Genomic DNA, 19355 nt, shown 5'->3' on the forward strand with positions numbered 1-19355 from the left:
CTGAGAAAGCTTATTTACCAAATGATAATCATGATCATGATTTAATTTACTCACACAAAAGGAAATGTTCCTTTGCTGTATACAGTATTTAATACTTAGGTAAAATATCCAAAGGGATTTCCTTAGTAGGGGCACTGACTTTCCACGCAATTTAGCTTTCATTTTACAAAAATAATCTGGAATGATTATGAACAGATGACTGCATGCGCAGTCAAAACTTGCAATTTCACCACGTTCTATAATATATTTTAGTAGTAGTATACGTTTCAGTTGACTATAAAAAAGTTGTGCAATTTGCAAACGAGAAAGAAAATGACGCCATTGTGGCAACACTCGTTTTCACCGTTGTTCATCCTTAGTACCAAAAGATTTGACCAATAACAGAAATGAAATTCCACATACTATGAACATGTGCTCTTAGGAATGAAAATCTTAAAATACTGCCAGTCATGTTAATGACATTCAGGAGTGGTCATTCGCTTTGCCCGATTATGAACGTCTGCGCAATCTAGTTTACTTTTCGTGTTCTTTGACCGTGTTTACTGTTTCGCTTCAGTGGATGTGAACCCCTTCTGTTTGTCATCACGGATGTTGTCCTTTTATTGTGAATCGCCATTAATTCATTATTAGGTATATATGTACTTGTTGATATATAATTTTGAGTGTAATGTTGACAATAAGGAGAAAAGGAGTGCCTGTGGTGATCGAGATGCTTAAGCCTACACGAGTGACCAGTTAAACCGCAAGCAGGCTCATTCCTGGAATTCGTATTTTGCTACCGCCATTCAGAGCCGTAAGAGGATTGCTTCATTAAGGTTAGTTACCACAGTACTTTTGCGGGTTGTGAGAAAACCAAGACTTTGGAGAAAACATTCCTGGAATAGCTGGAGGTGATATGATGGCATTTGTGGGGCGTAGCCTACAAATTAGCTTTCCCAATAATCAATCGCAGAAAACTTTAGGGTACATCTAAATAATAACTCCGCGTTGAGTATTTCTTTGGAAATTACTGACTCCTATAGTATTCGGGTTGCGTATTAAGAATTTACCGTTATTTTTGGGCGGTCGACTGTAATTAACCCCCAGGGGCCAGTACTAAACGCGGCGAAATACATCGGACTCCCCAATCCCTAGCTGATGTAGTATTCGCGGTTACGTTCCTTGCAGTCTGTGAGGACTTATTCCTTAGAATTATCAACCTTAGTTCTTATTAAGGCTGAAATGTATACCAAATTTGCACTTTTTCGAACTGGTACGGCAGCCGTACCCCGGTGACGGTAGATATTGGCACGGCAGTGAATTGGGCATGCGCGAACCCTTGTTTACTGCCTCAGGCGTATCAGAACAGCATGAACTGCGGAATAATACACTAGTTTTCGCCGAAAAACATGTTTTCAGGCTATAACGAGCTGTAAAAAAAGCCATAGACATCTATGAAGACTCAAACTTTCAAAAATTGTATATACTACGTAGGTCACGAACGATTGAGTTGGCCCTGAAAAGAACTCCGAGGAGGAGATTCTAAGAGGATTTATATATAAATATATACACTACCATCGTACCTTTGGTGACTTTCTCGGCCCTTTATTCTGCCCGACATCGATAGTTGCAAAGGGCCGCCTTTGTACACTACAATATTCTTTTAATTCACTTCATTGTGTATTGCAGCTGTCAGAGAAGACGATAGAATTTACCAGCTAGTGAAATGGCAAAATTAAACAATATTTCAGCACTATTCCATTAAAATTGGATTAGTTTTTTTAGCACAAAAAAACCGGGACAAAATTCACAAAAGCAAAACTAAAAGGGGGTGGGGAAGACATTTTGCTAACATAAAAAAAAGGGGGACAGATGTTCAAAAAGCGGGATTGTCCGCCTAAGAGCCAAACTCCGGTCACATAATACAGTATTATTAGCAAACTGGTAAATGGATACAGTTAACTGCTGTACCTACAGCAAGTCGAGCGCAATACGCAACCACTGACAGAATCTGGCAATCTGCCGTACCCCCACCACACTTAAGTTATTTGTACAGCAGGAAGTCTGAAATTGACACATGCGCAATTCACTGCCGTACCAATATCTACCGCGATCGGAATACGGCTGCCGTACCTATATCCTTTGCCTTTTTTTTTAACCCAACCTAACCTTACAAGGTTGCCATGTAGCCTACATCCTTGGGAAATAGCTGGAAGGGAAACCTAACCCTCCCAACCCTTCATGAAGGTTAGCCATTTTGGTAAAACGTAAGTTAGACTGTGACAGTGATTGATCTTATGTAAAAATAAAAATGTAAATTTTAACTCATTTTGATAAGTTTAGGTATTATTTTACAGATGCATATTATTACTTACAGTATATCATTTCTGTATTATCATTTTCATGTCAGTTATTTTTTTTATTTTGCTTACTAGAACAAAAATTCTGTCGCTTTGGGAATGGCTTTGAAGTCCTGGATCATACGGTAATTCTAAGCCCGCATTCCGTGGTAAAGTAGACTATGGTAGTTGACGTTTTCCCATGATTTACTTACTGAACAAGAAATTAAAGTAATATTTATTTGGTAGACTGTAATTAAACCATAATTCACCTTTGAAGACCACATGACAGTACAAGGGGTGCGATGTATCGATGTACAGAGTTCAAAGGTAAATAACAGATTAGTTACAGTCGACCGGCAAAATATTACCTTAAACTCTTGTAAAGTAAGTAAAATAACATAGGAAAACGTCAACTGCCATAGTCTACTTCGACTAAACAATCTTGGAAATTTTGGTTCGGGGCCAAGAAACGTAAACAAACTGCCATAATTGAATTCTGGTAGGGGTGTGGGATAAGTAACCACTAGGGAGCCATATGTCCAGTAAGGGGAGGACGGGGTGGGGTACTGGATGAGGAAAGCACAGGTACGGGTTGGTAAGTGTTACCTGACCTGGAGGTCAGAGCCCCCCTTAAAGAAAGGTAATCTTAGAAGTCTAACATATAGGATATAGGTTATGATACCGACCTAACCAACCTAACTTTGTAGAACGTGTTACCCGAACCCTTAACCCCCTTAACCCTGGATAAGTGCGATGGGTTGTGTGCGACCCGAGGCGTTTCAAAAAACATTTTTTTTTTTCCCCATAAATCATTGTCTATCGAATCTGGGTGTGATCAACCTGCAAGAGGCCAGTAGTCCACACACTACAATCATGCCAGAACCTGCGTTCCCCTTGCCTTTGTCCTTCCCCCTTTTCTGAGAATTGCTCGGGTCGAGGTAGACCCCCACGCACCTTTAACGGGTAGGTGATCGAAAAGCAAAGTTATTAAGTAGTGTTTTCCTGTTGAACACTGTTGATACTTGTATAGTTTTGTATTATTGGAAACTGTGGGTGGATGGTGTGTGTACCATATGCATGCCATTGGTTTTGTCTGAGATGCCTATATTGCCATAAGGTCCAATTTCCTTTGAATGCCAATCTCTCAGTTTTTGCATTTTTTTTTTTTTTTGCAGTTCTCATCAACAATGGGCAGCAGGTAGTATTCTCTGGGCATGGATGTCAACTCACTTCTAATGGAATTAGAAAGTGATGTTGATGATAATTTAGAGGTTGCTGACACCTCTGATGGTGAACAGCTCGAGTGTGTGAGGGTTGGAGGAGGCAGCAGATGACCTTGAAATGACTACGATGACAACGAGGGGATGGAGGATAGGGGGTCTGTGCCTTTTGTTATGACAGAGATTACATCAGCTTATGTCAATAAACCATTGACATCTAACGCTGAGGCCGCCAACTGTAGGAAGAGAAGAGAGAGAGAGGAGAGAGAGAGGAGAACAACATTTCTGAGCTTATTTTATCACAAGTTCTTACAGTAATCCTCCTAACTGCAATAATGTCTACACACCTCATATATTATTAATAAAAAATAAAGCGAATGGTTCACCATAGCAAAATTCAATTTATAGTTTTGTTAGTGGAAGTCAGAGAGTTACCACGATTTCAGGTGGCAGATTTGGCAGTCGAAGTTGTTGTGGATTGTGGCCATTTTGTTTACATACCTGAAAGGTGAGTTGGCATATCTCTATATATTCTTGTTTTCTTTGGAATTTGTGATATGTTGGTATATTTTCATGCATAAATATCTTATTTTATAATAGTTACAATGATTTTTATAAGAAATTTTCATGATGAACCTAGGAGGTCTAAAAATTACCTTTAGATTTTGCCCCTGACATAACAGTGAATTACATGTTAGTGCAGATTTTTTCTACATAATTCTTTATTAGGATAATATGAGTTTATTCTATTAAAAAATTAGCCCTTCCTATTTCATTGAGGTACAAAAAAAAAAAAAAAAAAAAAAAATGGTGAAATTTTGACCATTTTTTGGGCCTTAAAAACTTACCCTTTTTTTCTCTTTTCAGATTTTGACCTCTATGGCAGTCACATATTGTAAATAGTAGTTTTAGGAATGATTCCCTCAATTTTTGTGTGTATATAGCTTTTGTATTTTTTGTAAGTATTTTTGTAAGTTATTTTTTATATATACTTATTCTTTTAATATATTCGTAATAAATATTTAATTTTAGATGGGTATTATTGTCTTTTCAGTAGTTTTTATCAATGCTTAAATTGATTTTAGAATTTAAAATATAAAGCATTCTAGTAAAAATAAAATTTTCACAGATTTTTCTGGGCACTTGGGTCGACCTCAACTTGCACACACCTTTAACGGGGTACCAGTATAATGAAACCTATCCAGGGTTAAAGGAAGGCAATCTGAAACAAAAGCTCCCTTATAACATGGCACATGTGCAGTAGGATTGGTGCATGCGTAGTAAGATTCGGCGTCGTAACAGCAGTAGTAATAGGTGGATTTTGGTTATGTAACGGCTCCATTATCTGTTTATTTGTCGCTTTATTTCAGCTTGTATTTTGTGTTTCAAATGTAAATAAGAGGAAATAATACAGTAACACGGGAAAACCTTCCCCTAAGTGTTTTACCCCCCAACCCCCTTACCAGTAAGGATAGAGTTGTATGGCCATAACCAAGTGTTTACCCCACCCAAAACCCTGCATTCCCATCGGTCCCCCTTACCATAGGATAGAGCTTAAAGGTAAATTACAGGTTAATTAAAGCCGGCCAAAAAAAAAATACTATACTTTAATTCTTGTTCAGGAGGTAAAACTCTAAAGAAAAACGTCAACTGCCACAGTCTAGTTCACTGCGGTTTTCGGGCTTAGATCTACCCATAATTCTCAGCGTGCCCCAATGATGTAAAGTTCAGTTATAGAGGTCTTTCCTTCCTTTGATCATTAAAATGCCAAACATTTTTAGCTGAAATGTGCACATCAATGCTTGTAATTGTCCAAGAAGCTGTAATACTTTATTAATATTCAGCACTAGCACTTCTGGCAAGGTTTATTACCTACAGATTATATATATTGCAATACACTCCCGAACACCTGAATTAGCCCTGGTCACTGGACCAGCCCGAACTATATCCCCACATATTTACCCACTAAGTGGGTAATTTTAACTGTCAGTGTTACCAACACTGCGGGTAAAATCTAGTCAAATAAGTTACCTGTGTTACCGTTGGCAACGCTGCCGCAAATACTTGCCACCAGTGGCCTGTCCTCCTCATTCCTCAATTGTTTTATGTCGCCTTGCTGTGCGGATCAGTCCCACATCAGGCGAACTTTTGGTCTCTTTAGCCCGACCCCACTCAAAGAGTTTTCGCATCTTGGTTACAAACTACGAATTTTTCCCGTTTCACTTTGGATAGCTACTTTGTACTCGCTGTGGATAAGTTAGGAAATAAACGTCATCGCCTTCTACAAACGCCTCGACAATCGAGCCTTCTACTGCTGGATAGTTGGTGACTCATCGGCTCTAAAATAACGTTGTCGCCTGACTGCAAACTCCTCTGCTTCTACTTCATCTACAGTTCGACGATCGAGCTTCTACTGCTGGATATGTTGGTGCTCATCGGCTCTGCACGCCCTTCAAGCGTAGGATGAGTACCCACACACATGATCGACGTTCTTTTTGTTTATTTCGTGTAGGAAGGTCAGTGCAATACTAGTCAGAGATTTTTGTTTGTCTTGGTCAGGAGACAAAGAAACATTAGTTTTAGTTATTCCAGAAATTATTGTGACGGTATCATTCTAGTATGTTAAAGCATATTTCTAGCCTGACGAATAATTTAACAAAAAACAGAGGATAGTGGGGTACTAGTAGTATAGTGAATTCTAATCGTTCTTTTTCAGCCCCCTGCCTGTTCCAGAACCTAACGGGTGCTGGGGGTAATGGAGAACAAACCCGCAAGCCTCCTGAGTGGGTAGGTTCTGCCGGCCCCCCGGCGCAGAGCAGCAGTGGTTGGCAGCAGATATCCCCTCCCCTCGATTTGTAAGTTCTCAGGATGATGAAAATTTAGGTCAGATACAGACGAGTAGGGAGAATAGGCTAAATAGTGTTTAGGAAGAGAAGTGCAGGCTTCTTCCGGTCGGTTTTCTATTATAAGTAGTAGTTTATAGAGGGACAGTGTCCTTAGAGCCTCTGGGTGTTTCTTGCTTTCGAGTTCCTTGCGTCCAGAATCTTTTAGGCCATGGTTGGCTGTTCAGATCTGGTTCGGGGGTCTGTCGGGTTCTGAAAGGGTTGAATACTTATCCTTCGTCTTTAAGGTTACTTTCCTCTACTTATACGATAGCGTAATTTTAATATCAACTAAACTTAATCTCCTGTTCAAGGCAATATCGACGTTACGATAATTCGTTATGTAGAGAAATCGAATAAAATTAACTACAGCTAGCCTAGTGTTCACGATGATATATCATATGCAAGTACAGTAGCCTAGCCTAGCCTAAAGTATTCGCTGTACTACATAACGGTAGAGTAATTTTTATAGTGGCTAACGCTTTAGACTCGGGCATTTCTGACTACGGATAATTCAGTACAGGGTGTAATTTGAAACGAACGAGAATCCGATCTTAGTATAATTTCAATATGAATGTAATCGAACAGAAATGAAGATCAGATTCTGTCCGACTAAAGCATTAATTGTATTGTATGTATCATCATATTAGCGTAGTATAAATACTAACTCGGCAGTCATTCACGCTCTGGAATCAGCTGATGGCGAATACGGGTTTGCGTCGCCGTATCCACCTTATTCTTGTCTGATTGGCTAGCGTAACTAACGTAACAACTCTTCTTACTTAGGCCAGGTTTGTCGTCTTGAAGGAGACATGTTTTCTTGAAGGAAACGTGTTTTCAACTATGTTGGACATTTAACATAGTCAATACTGGTATCTTGTGCATATAAATTAGATGTCAGATACTATAAGGAATTCGTTGTATGACGTCTTCATACGTTTAACAGACTAATGGCCGTCAGTAATTACATTGTGCTTATGTCAATTACAGTTACAAAAGAATTACCAGTTGTATTATCAAATTACAGTGACAACTGAAATTAATATTTGGCCTAATAAAGTTAATGTAATTACCTTAAAATATGTAATTTATTAATTTTCAATTAAATTGAAATATGTAATTTATTACTTTTCAATTAAATTACAATTACAGCTTGTCAAAAACAGCACTGTGTAGGCGTGGCTTAGACAGACAATGAAGCGGCCTAGTCTATACCTGGGCTCCAGATTCAACCCCCCATATCACTTGGTCTCGGCGAATGTTTTTGTTCCTAGTTACTATAATGAGTATCTGGATACTTATGAAACGAAGTCATGCTGTTCGTCTTACGATGTAATTTAAGGCCAAAATTTGAACTAATACGTCTCATTGGAAGCTAGTTTCCCTCAGCTTAGCTGACGTAAATTTAGCGATTTCCGTTCGTTTTTTTTCACTCATTTTCTAGGTATTACGACCTTACACTTGATTAATCTTTATCGGTGTGAAAAAACAACAGTAAACGAGCCTTTCATGCTATTACCTTCTTTACCACGGCTGCGTTTGAATTCATACAAAAGCTTGGGACCTCTATCCAGGTGTTGCTGATTGCACCGTAATTTTTGCCTTATCAGCTTCAGCTACATTTATAACATGAATACAGTAATTACCGTCGCACGCGGATGAATACAATAAACAGACGTTGTTATCGGATTCGATTACTTTCGCACGCCGATCAATACAATAAAGTGATGTTGCTATAGGATTCAATCGTATTAGCAACAAGTTCTCGTTCGGTTGTTCATAGCTGTACGCAGTTATTAACACAAGTATATTATCATTAAGATAATACCTTTTAACTTAGAAGAGAGTGCAAATTTATGGAGGTGATGTTAGACGGTTGTAATTCTCTCTCTCTCTCTCTCTCTCTCTCTCTCTCTCTCTCTCTCTCTCTCTCTCTCTCTCTCTCTCTCTCTCTCTTACTTTCCTGATTTCATTTTTTTTTCTCTACTCATGCTGTTTTTCCACCTCTCCTAACAATTGACTCATTGTGCAAACAGAGAGGTTATTTCTTCCTGTTACACCTTTCAACTCTCGTCAATTTCCTTTCAGCGCATGAATGACCTCATAGTTCCCAATATTCGGCTTTGGTGGCCTAAATTCTATTTTTTAAAACCCTACAGTCTCGCTGTCTGATGCACGATGCTGCCTACGCCAGCTGCGCTGAGAGATTTAGGAAGACTTATTGCAATGTATTTCCGATTTTAAATACTAACCATCGTAAATCGAATTAACGCAAGTCAATTACGGTAGCTTCAATACGGACTGTATTCACGACCATGTCTTGAATAACTTTCTGATTTTTCTAATGTTTCTCAGAATTATTATCCATGGGGAACAGAGTCGGTCTAGTTTTCTATTGCCCAGTTTTTCTTTTAAAACTTATAATGTCTTTACACAACCTTCTTCAGCTGCTCATTCTTCGGATGTCGCTTCGGAGTCTTCTTGCTCATCCTGTTTTTATTTACCAATATCACAGTAGAGCCAATTTCATTGTTTCATCCTGAAATTTGGAGATGATTTCAATCTCTCTCTCTCTCTCTCTCTCTCTCTCTCTCTCTCTCCTCTCTCTCTCTCTCTCTCTCTCTCTCTCTCTCTCTCTGGTTAAATGGAAATAATTTGAAGGGCTGCCTTCGTAGCACCTTCCACGGGTCCTGTAGTTTTCTCAGGCTGCTGATGTTGATGCTTCAAGGCGGTTCCGCAACTCCGTATTTTCATCCTTACTTGTTTTGAGACGTAATGTGTCCTCCGTAGTTCTTGAGGAGGCTACGGCAGTTGGAGATTCACCTGCGCCATTGTTGACTGTATCGATACCCGATTGTCACCACCCACTCCTTTCATAGGGTAGTTAGTAATCTTCCTTTTTCATTCCCATTTATATACCTTAGGAGTGAGAGACGTAACGTTCTTACCGCGGGCTTATTGCTGTGCTACGGCTGTTCGCAGTTCGGTTCTGCATCGTACTTAGCACCTTTGTGCCCTCGGCCCCTTTCCTTATGGTAGCTGGTAATTCCTTCTGCGGCTCCCATTGGTTCCGCAGTTCGTAACCTGTTATTAAAGCACTGTACCGCACAGTTGGTTCTCCACCTGCACAATGTCTTCACTAGGTGTTCCTGTGGGTTACTCGTAGTGACTTTTCTCTACTCCTTATTTTTTTCAACTTTCTCCTGCTGCTTTCTGTTCCGTCCTTCTGGGTTTTTTCAAGGTGGGTTCGACCTTGATTCCGTGTCTGGGAGTACTTCTTTCCCTCACTTGCTCCGGACTCCAGTCTAGGTTTAGTACGTATTGGTAAAGGGGGTTAGTTGGATCGCGTTTTGCGACTTCTTCGCTCTTTAGGGGTGTTGCTCTTCTATTGTAGTCGTCCTGGTCTCGTGTCATAGTCAATGGTGAGTGCGGAGTTTCGCAGTAAATTGAGAATGGTTCAAGGTTAGGTCATCGTCTTGGTTGGTACATGTTTGGCGCAACAGTATGGGAGTGACTCGCATGTGTGGTCGTTCATCGCCAAGGTATATTCGGCTCAGGCGTAACGTTATCGTCACTAGGTAGTGAGGGTATCCGCAGTCCGAGTGATCTAATGTCTGGGGGGAGTGCGGGGTGCGCAGTCGAGTACGACTTGACAGGAGTTTATCATCTTCTTGTTGGTATATCGTTGCGCAATAGGATCAGTAGGCTCAGATATGATGGGATCTTATGGCGTTTGTTCTTGGGTGCTGCTCTTTGTTGGGGTTCGGCTTTTCTCTTTTTTTTTTCCGTTCCGGTGTGGCTGGACAGGCTGACAGATACCTTTGAAGAGAGACTCGTTTGCTAGTTGTGGGTTTTGTTTCTCCGGCGAAGGAAGCGAGTATAACGGATTGTGGACTTCGTCCATTCTATCTTTCCGTATTCCAGGCTCCGGAGGGATCTCAATTAATTCAAGTAATGATTGATATGTTGTATTCAACCAAACCAGCAGTCTCTCAAACATCAAGTAGGGTAGTCTGGTTTCGGCGAGTCGGACAGTTTTTGGGGAATGACTTAAGCTACCATCATTTTTTCTGTATGAGGTAGCGGGTAACTCCTCTGCCGGAGTCCGACTTCCGGTTTACGAGTCATTTGAGGTTTTTCTCTATTGGGTTCCTTCATTGATTCGTGGTGGTAAGGGTTACGGATCATGAGGCTGTATTTGGAGGACACCTTTCACAGCCACTCTGTGTGGATGTAGTGAGAGTTGATGGGTGTTTCTCTGAGCCTGGATGGACAGTTTGATAACCTCTTCACTTTGGTTTCGAGGGGGTTTTGCATACCAGACTAACATTTCTGAGGTTATGCTATGTTCTTGGCAAGGAGAGGAGGGACTATTGTTAAATCATTGCCTTATCGCTATCCGGACACTCATAAGAATGGGTTCTTAGTCAATCCAAGGGCGCAAGTATGCGGAGGGCTCCTTTGGCTTCCAGAGGAATGTTTCGCTGTCGGCGTTGTGTAGGTGTTTTTTTTTTTTTTTTTTTTTGGAGAGTTGTTGTGGTTTTTCACAACACCGTACCTTAAGGAATTTCAGTTTCTTCAGAGAGGTTACTCTCGGGGTCCTGTCGTTGCGGTAACTCACTTTTATAGTTGGCTTGGTAGAGTTAGGGTGTTAGAAGTTTAGGTAAGCAGTGATAGTCTAAATGAACTTCAGGAGTGTTAGAAGTTTAGGGAGGCAGTGATAGTCTAAATGAACTTATGGTGTTAGAATGTTTAGGGAGGCAGTGATAGTCTAATGAACTCTAGTGTTTCTGTTAATCAAGCTTAGACAGAGTGTTTTGTCCCTTTAGGCCCTTCAGGTTAGGCAGATCCCGATGTCATGTTGGAATAACTACTACTCTTCAGCACAAGTCATCCTACATCAGTGAGCAGTAGAGAACTGAAGGTCCTGCACACTCAACCCCCCCCCCTTCCCCCCCCCTCCTCCATACATGAGAGGCTACATAGCCACATGGGAGGTTCACCATTTCCCTCCCCTCCATACATGAGAGGTATAGAATACCACATGGGAGGTTCTTCAGACTCAGGCCGGTATCCTAGACCTCTACACCGACGGTATGCGATTTATATGCCAAGCATCTCACTTTACTGAGCTGGACAACCAGGTGAGATATTTTTTTTTTCGCCTCCATGAATAAGAAGTATAGCTTATCACATGGAGGTTACTTCTGACTTACAGTACCTTAGGCTCAACACTGATGTTGAAAGTACTTTCTTTGTAAAACATCCTCACCTCCGAGTTTAGATAACTAGGTGAGGATACATGCTTTTGATACATGCTAGGTTGCTTAGAGTTACCTGCCTATATGTTCCGTGGACAGGTCGGGCTGAATGAGATTGACCCCGCCTCCGAACTAAATGTTGTTATCGGGCTAATTCAGGTGTTCAGGGAGTGTATTGCAATATGAAGTTTTCATAATAAAACTAATATTGTAATACTTACCTGACACCTGAATGATTCCCCACCCTCCTCCCCACTTCAATTTGATAGTGAATGATTCAATTGAGGAATGAGGAGACAGGCCACTGGTGGCAGGTATTTGCGGAGGGTTGCCAACGGTAAACACAGGTAACTCATTTGACTAGATTTTATATATATATATATATATATCATATATATATATATATATATATATATATATATATATATATATATATATATATCTATATATATAATATATATATAGAATATATATATATAGAATATATATAATATATATATATAATATATATATATATATATACACACATATATATATATACATATATACATATATACATATATACAGTATAACATACTACATATTAACAGTACCAGTCATAATACTTTGTGGTAGGGAAGATGGAAGAAGAAAAAATAGTACAACAAACTAAAAATATTCAGGAAAATCTATTATTAAAGCAACCATCATAAAATTTGAAATGAATAATAACCAACTCCTGCCCTAGTACTTGATATGCATGCCACAATGTTTACGGACTTTCTGGAGTGTCCTGTGCATTGAATCTGAAAACCGCTGCAGGAGGGACTTGTCCAGATCCGTCCCAAAGCGCGTTTCCAAAACTTTGCGCTGCAAAACGTGTCCACATTCAGTAACTTTCTTTTTATGATTGGCTAATGGTTGAAATGGCTGGGGAATTCCCTGGTCTAGTCGTGGATATATTCAATTCCACAATCTCTAAGCCACAAAGTATTCTGTTTGGCGGTATGATCCCCAGTGCACGAATCTTATCCAATTTCATTGAAAATCAGCCATTGAAACGAACAAAAATTTTGACTGAGTGAAATTGACTAATTGGGAACTTAACTAGAGCTAATGGCTCACTCACAGTAAGTGTAAAACTATGTGTAAGAGCTCTTCAGTAACCTGTTGGATGTTGTGACAGTTGGATGTCGAATTCTTTTCTCGTGCTCTACCATAGCCGTTTACTAACATTATTTTGTGTGGTTGAGTGAGTGTGGTTTTGTTAAAAACTGTCTAAACCCCATATACTTCTATTGAGATATCGTGTGAGAGTGATACAACTTTACGAGGAAGGCCTTAAAACTGGTGTAATTAGCCAAAAAATTAGGCGTGAAACAACGGACTGTCCAGAATATTCTGAAAACTTTTCGTGAATCGGGAGGGAAGGAACAACCCAAGGCTAGGACCAGCACTGGGAGGCCCCCTATTATTAGTAAGAGGGGTTAGAGTTCTCGCCAGGGACATTGTGGCATGCCTATCAAGTACTAGGGCAGGAGTTGGTGATTATTTATTTCAAATTTTTATGATGGTGTTTGCTTTAATAATAGATTTTTCCTGAAATATTTTTTAGTTGTACTATTTTTCTTCTTCCATCTTCCCTACCACGCATACATATATATGATATATTATATATATATATATATATATATATATATATATATATATATATATATATATATATACATATATATATATATATATATATATATATATATATATATATATATATATTATAATATATATTGTAATAAATGTGGGATTTGTAACTTTCTGGCATTCCTAAAGGTAATTTTTCGTTTTTAAAGAGTCCACCCAGTAATGTTTGCATCAAAACCCATTTTTTTCTGCTAGTTTTCCTATTGTTTTGTTTTGTTCTGATGTTATTATCTTGGGCAAAACCCTTGTTTTCCATTAATCACCTCCTTAAATATCACAACGGTAATGTCGGCACCCAGGTGGGAACCGGGGGTTTTGGCTGGAGGAAAATGAAAACGAGCAGTAAGTGTAAGATAATAACACCAGAATACAAAAAAGCAACAACAAAAAAACTAACAGAAAAAGGGTTTTCCATTGAAAAATAAGAGGGTGAAAGAGCACTTACGGAGTGACTCGGGATGAGATAGCTATCTTGAGCTCCGTTTTCTAAATTGTCCCATTTTCTAAACCACGATTTACAAAAGTGGGTATTACAGAAAATGAGTAAAATAAGAGAAGCAGTCTAACCTAACAAATCACCCAACCTAACCCTTGGTGATTTTATCCTTATTTAGCGACGACCCCCCTCCCCTTAAAAAATTGTGTCTAAAATGATCTAGTACAATGACAAATTGTCTTACCTTATTGATGTCAATCCGACCTTAAAAAGCACGGCTTATCACACTTGGGGCACTTCACTTCCCTCGGTAACACAACATGTCCTCGTAAAAAGGATAAACTTTCTTCGTTATTGCATATAAATCATGATAATACCACACCGGTCTCGTAAGCGTACCTACAACTTACCCTGTACCCACATGGAGGCCATTGTTAAACTGAACTTTTTTTTTTGTGGGTAAAAACTGTCGTCTTTCATGAAAAGCCAATCAAAACTTAGGAAAAAAATATGTAAGAATTGTGACTGGGCAAAATCCATTAGCCAATAATACTACGTCACATAGACATAGTACAAGGCTGTAATTAGAGGACTGCAATCAGTAGGTGGAGCCACTGCGCATGTAGGAGGAAATTGTCACAGTGAGCAATGGGGAGGAGTCTAGTAGAAAGGAAACGAACACACGAAAAATGCACACTTTCCATAATTTGATTATTTTTTCTTCCGTTATTATGCATTTGTGCAGGTAATGTATTTAGAATAAATATCTTGCTTTCACGTGTTTTGCCCAAGAAAAATATAAATTACAACGTAGGAGGTGGGTGGACGTTAACCAAAAAAAACCCTTCTAAAATGGCCTTGTATGGCAGGATGAGCTTATTAAAAGAAAAAAAAAATCTACGGCTGAAGGCAGGAATTTACATAAAACTCTGGAACTTAAGGGTGTAGGGGACTTGAGTAGGTCCCGAAATAAATGAAGGTGGTTGATTGCAGGTTCACTGGAACACATGGCTAGGAAATGACCCAAACATAGGGATATGATTTGCGCAAATCGGGTTATTTAAATAAGAGCGCCATACCCAAGGGTTCCCAAATTTCCTCCCACAACCAGGCACGATATTTTTTTGTGAAGAGATTGCATTCTAGCTTCCAAAAATGTATGGATTCGGAAGATGGACTCTACAATCGGACCCCTTCCCTCTCTCAGCTCTCACACAAGATTTTCCTGGAAGAAAGAATCACCAACACGAAAAACATTTTTGTACTACGCAGAGTGATATATGGAACTCAACTTAATCTTTGCCTCCTCACTACGGACCACATGTACAGGTCCATGCAACGTAAAAACACCGTACAAACAAACAAACACATGTACAGGTATCTGATTTCATTCTGTTCCGACATTGCTGCCTATAATAGCGCGACTCATTCCAACAGACTTTTACACAAGTTAAATAACTTAATAAAGAATAGCACATGGAATAATCTTGAGCAACAAGACAAAGTTTTAAATTTATCGAACACCTCCCTTACTGTAAACCAACATTTAGTTTTAAATCTAGGCTTATCCTTTGCCCTTATGCCAGACTGGAAAAACAGACTTCATAGTGGCTTTTGATAAATTCATATCGGACAAAAACTACAGTCGTGAAGAGATATGTTTAAAAGGAGTGTTACTAAATGCTTTAACTGACCTTGATAAAAAATATCCTGTCCCCCGTAGATTTATGATAGCCATCCACTCGCTAAAAAAGTTAGACGTTGTAATAAGTAGATCTGACAAAGACGGCAAAATCGTAATCATGAACAAAGACTTCTACCTCGACAAAATCAACCAACTCCTTAGCAACACAAACACTTACGACAAACTGATGAAGAATCCCCTCCAAAACGTCCCACAGAGAATTTTTTCTGAAAGTAAGATTAATTGGCCAAGACAAAAAGAGCATTGAACTTTTAGAGAAATTTAAAGTAATTAATCCTAAACTACCCTACTTTTATGGCCTTCCCAAAACTCACAAAGACAACCTTCCATTCAGACCCATCGTTTCATGTGCCGGAGCTTTCAATTACAAAATTTCTAAATGGTTAGCTGGCCTCCTTTCCCCTTTCCTAGGCACTTTTTCTCCCAGTCACATTAAACATTTGGAAGATTTTTGTCACAAATTCAGAGAAGCACATATACCACTTCACAACATACAAATTTTAAGCCTTGACGTAGATTCCCTGTTCACAAAAGTACTACTACAGGACGTTCTTCAGTTTTTGAGGGAAAAATTATCCCCTTATTCAGATAATTTCCCATTGGGGCTAGACAAAATAATAAAGTTAGTTGAATTGTGTGTATCTAATAGCGTATTTTCATTCCGGGAGTCATTCTATAAGCAAAAATTCGGGTGTAGTATGGATAGTCCTTTAAGTCCTGTTTTAGCCAATCTGTACATGGAATACTTTGAAACAACAGTAATAAATGCAATAAAACCCAAAAATATGCTGTGGATGAGATATGTAGATGATATTCTAACATTTTGGGATAATAAATGGGGCAATTTTAATGAATTCTTTTCAAAATTAAATGCAATTAGTGTCCAGCATCAAATTTAAATTTGAGTGGGAAACTGACAACAAAATTCCTTTTCTTGATGTTTTAATAAATAGAGACACGACAGAATACAAATTTACCATATGCAGAAAAGCAACGTTCTCACTTCCCTACATTCACTATGTCAGCTATTATGACATTCCTATCAAGATAGGCGTAGCCAGCAATCTATTCTTAAGAGCCTTACGAATTTGTTCTCCAGATTTCCTGGAAAAAGAATTTGAACTAATTCTTAAGCAACTTTTGTCTTTAAGGTATCTTGACAATATAATTGAGAAAGCAATTCACAAAGCAAATGTAATTTTCTACCGACCCCTCAAGACAAGACCAGAGACACACCCAACAATAAAATAAAAATTCCACGCCTGAACAGGATTAAGACGGTGACCCAAACCTCGGAAAATCTAACCCTTTTGCATTTACTTACCCCAAATACCTTAGCCAAATCCCTGATTAACATCCAACAAAAGACATCCCCTAAGGACACTGGCGTTTACGAAATCCCATGCCAGGACTGTGACCAATCTTACATCGGATTTACAGGAAAATCACTTCCCCAGAGATTAATACAGCACAAATGGTCAGTTACGTATGGACAACAGAACTCGGCTATTTTCAACCATATAAATGAACATAACCATAGTATAAACTGGAATTTGTCACATATAATTTATAGTACCAACTGCCGGTACAAGAGTCAAATGAAAGAATTGGCCATGATTAAAAAGAGGCAGGTAATGAATATCTCAAAGGGAGCATGGGACTCAGACGTCATCGACCAGGTTTTCATTCAACCGACGCTTAAGAAGATTAAAGGAAGATTATCAGCGGGAGTGACCTAAATTGGCTTACCTGTGGATGGACCTCTTGGTATAAATATCACCTTTTCTGTAACTTTTCTCATTCATCTACCTGAAGAGGGAGACAGCAGTCTCTGAAATACAGTATTCTCTATATATATTTTGGTATTTTTTATGGGCTCCTTTTATTAGATGGAATTCTGTTATAACAGAACATTTTTACCAGTCATATATATACAGTGGTACCTCGACATACAAAAGTCTCAACTTACGAAAAATTCAAGTTACGAAAGCAAATACCAAGATTTTTTTGGCTCTACATACGAAAATAGTTCAGGATACGAAAGGTTGTTGCTGTAAAGTCCCGAGATTCGCCTGACCACCGATAACAATTTTAAAACTTGCGCGCTGCCAGCTGAGTAGACTCGCCACCATCCTCCCGCTCTCCCATTGGTTCCTGATGCTAGTCACTGCAATAAGATCCTGTTCTCCTATTGGTCAGCATCTCTCCCATCATACATCTACGTAGAGGCATGCTTTTTCGGCCAATCGGTAGCAACATCGTTTCTATACGCATGCCGAATTCGTTCGTTCAATACGATTTCGTTGATTAACGTAAATTCGTTAGTGATTTCGTTGTAGTACTACTTTATCGTGTTGTGTGAGAACTTTAGTACATACATATACATACTACATAACTTAATTACATACAGTATATACGTAGTCATGGGAGGTCCCCAAGAAGGTTGAAGTTCACGGAAAGAAGAGGATGCTTTCTTTGGAGAGAAAGATGGAGATTATCAAGAAGCATGAAACTGGCATGCGATTGAGTGTGATCGCTAAGGAATATGGCCGAGATCCGTCGACAATAGGCAATAGCCATCAAAGCAGCTACACCTTCCAAGGGCGTGACTATTTTGTCTAGCAAGAGGAGCCACGTGCACAACAAGATGGAAAGGCTGCTTCTTGTCTGGCTAAAAGACAAAGAAATCGGTGGCGGTACGATAACCGAGACATCAATCTGCCACAAGGCCAGCGCTATTTTCGGCGATTTGATTGCCCAGGCTGAAGACGACGGAGGAGAAGGGACATCGATGCCAACCCCAGACTTCAAGGCTTCTCATTGGTGGTTCGAAAAATTCTGTAAACAGACTGGCATCCATTCGGTGGTGCGGCATGGGGAGGCATCCAGCTCGGACACGAAAGCAGCCGAAGCCTTTATTAAGACGTTCGATGAGATGACGATCAAGGAAGGCTACAGTTCTCGGCAAGTCTTCAACTGTTATGAGACTGGCCTTTCTTGGAAAAAATGCCTCGTCGGACGTACATCATGGAGGAAGAGAAGAAGCTACCCGGGCATAAGCCTATGAAAGACAGGCTTATGCTCGCACTTTGTTCAAACACCAGTGGGGATTGCAAGGTGAAGCCCCTACTTGTCTATCATTCGGAGACTCCTTGAGCCTTCAAGGCCCACAAAGTGCTAAAGGAGAAGCTTCCAGTGATGTGGAGGGCTAATGTGAAAGCCTGGGTAACGAGACTTTTGTTCACTGAGTTAGTAAATCTGTGTTTCAGCCTGACAGTGAAGAAATTCTTGGAATAGAAGTGCCTCCCTCTGAAATGTCTGCTGTTGTTGGACAATGCCCCTGCTCACCCTCCTGGCCTTGAGGAATATATCTTAGCGGAGTATTCTTTTATCAAGGTTCTTTATCTTCTGCCTAACACCACCCCTCTCCTCCAGCCCATGGACCAGCAAGTGATATTGAACTTCAAGAAGCTGTATACAAAACATCTTTTCAAGAGATGTTTCGACATCACCGATACCACAAACCTCACCTTGTGTGAATTTTGGAATTAGCATTTCGATGTTGTGATATGCATCCGACTCATCGATCAAGCTTGGCAGGAGGTTTCGAGGCGAACCTTGAATTCTTCATGGAGGAAACTCTGGCCTGATGCTGTATCCGCCCAAGACTTCGAGGGATTCGACATGGGCGAAGCTAGTGCGCAGATTCAGAAACAGTTGACGATCCTGAAACTGTTTCACAACCAGATCTTGACGAGATCGTTGCACTCGGCAAGTCCATGGGGCTGGTCGTCGACGAGGAAGACATCAATGACCTTCTCGAGGAGCACCAAGAGGAGCTTACGACGGA

At 39.7% G+C, this 19355-nt stretch overlaps 1 protein-coding gene across 1 annotated transcript in view; it reads left to right on the forward strand.

Moving 5' to 3' along the window:
• The first annotated feature begins 545 nt into the window (after positions 1–545).
• Positions 546–19355, forward strand: part of LOC135210896 (neural-cadherin-like) — a 481919-nt gene continuing 463109 nt past the window's right edge. Inside the window, exon 1 of the mRNA XM_064243833.1 lies at positions 546–815. The gene's annotated coding sequence lies outside the window, so the exon portion shown is untranslated. The remainder of the gene's footprint in view (positions 816–19355) is intronic.

This window comes from Macrobrachium nipponense, chromosome 4 (assembly GCF_015104395.2).
Source record: "Macrobrachium nipponense isolate FS-2020 chromosome 4, ASM1510439v2, whole genome shotgun sequence".
Lineage (NCBI taxonomy): Eukaryota > Metazoa > Arthropoda > Malacostraca > Decapoda > Palaemonidae > Macrobrachium > Macrobrachium nipponense.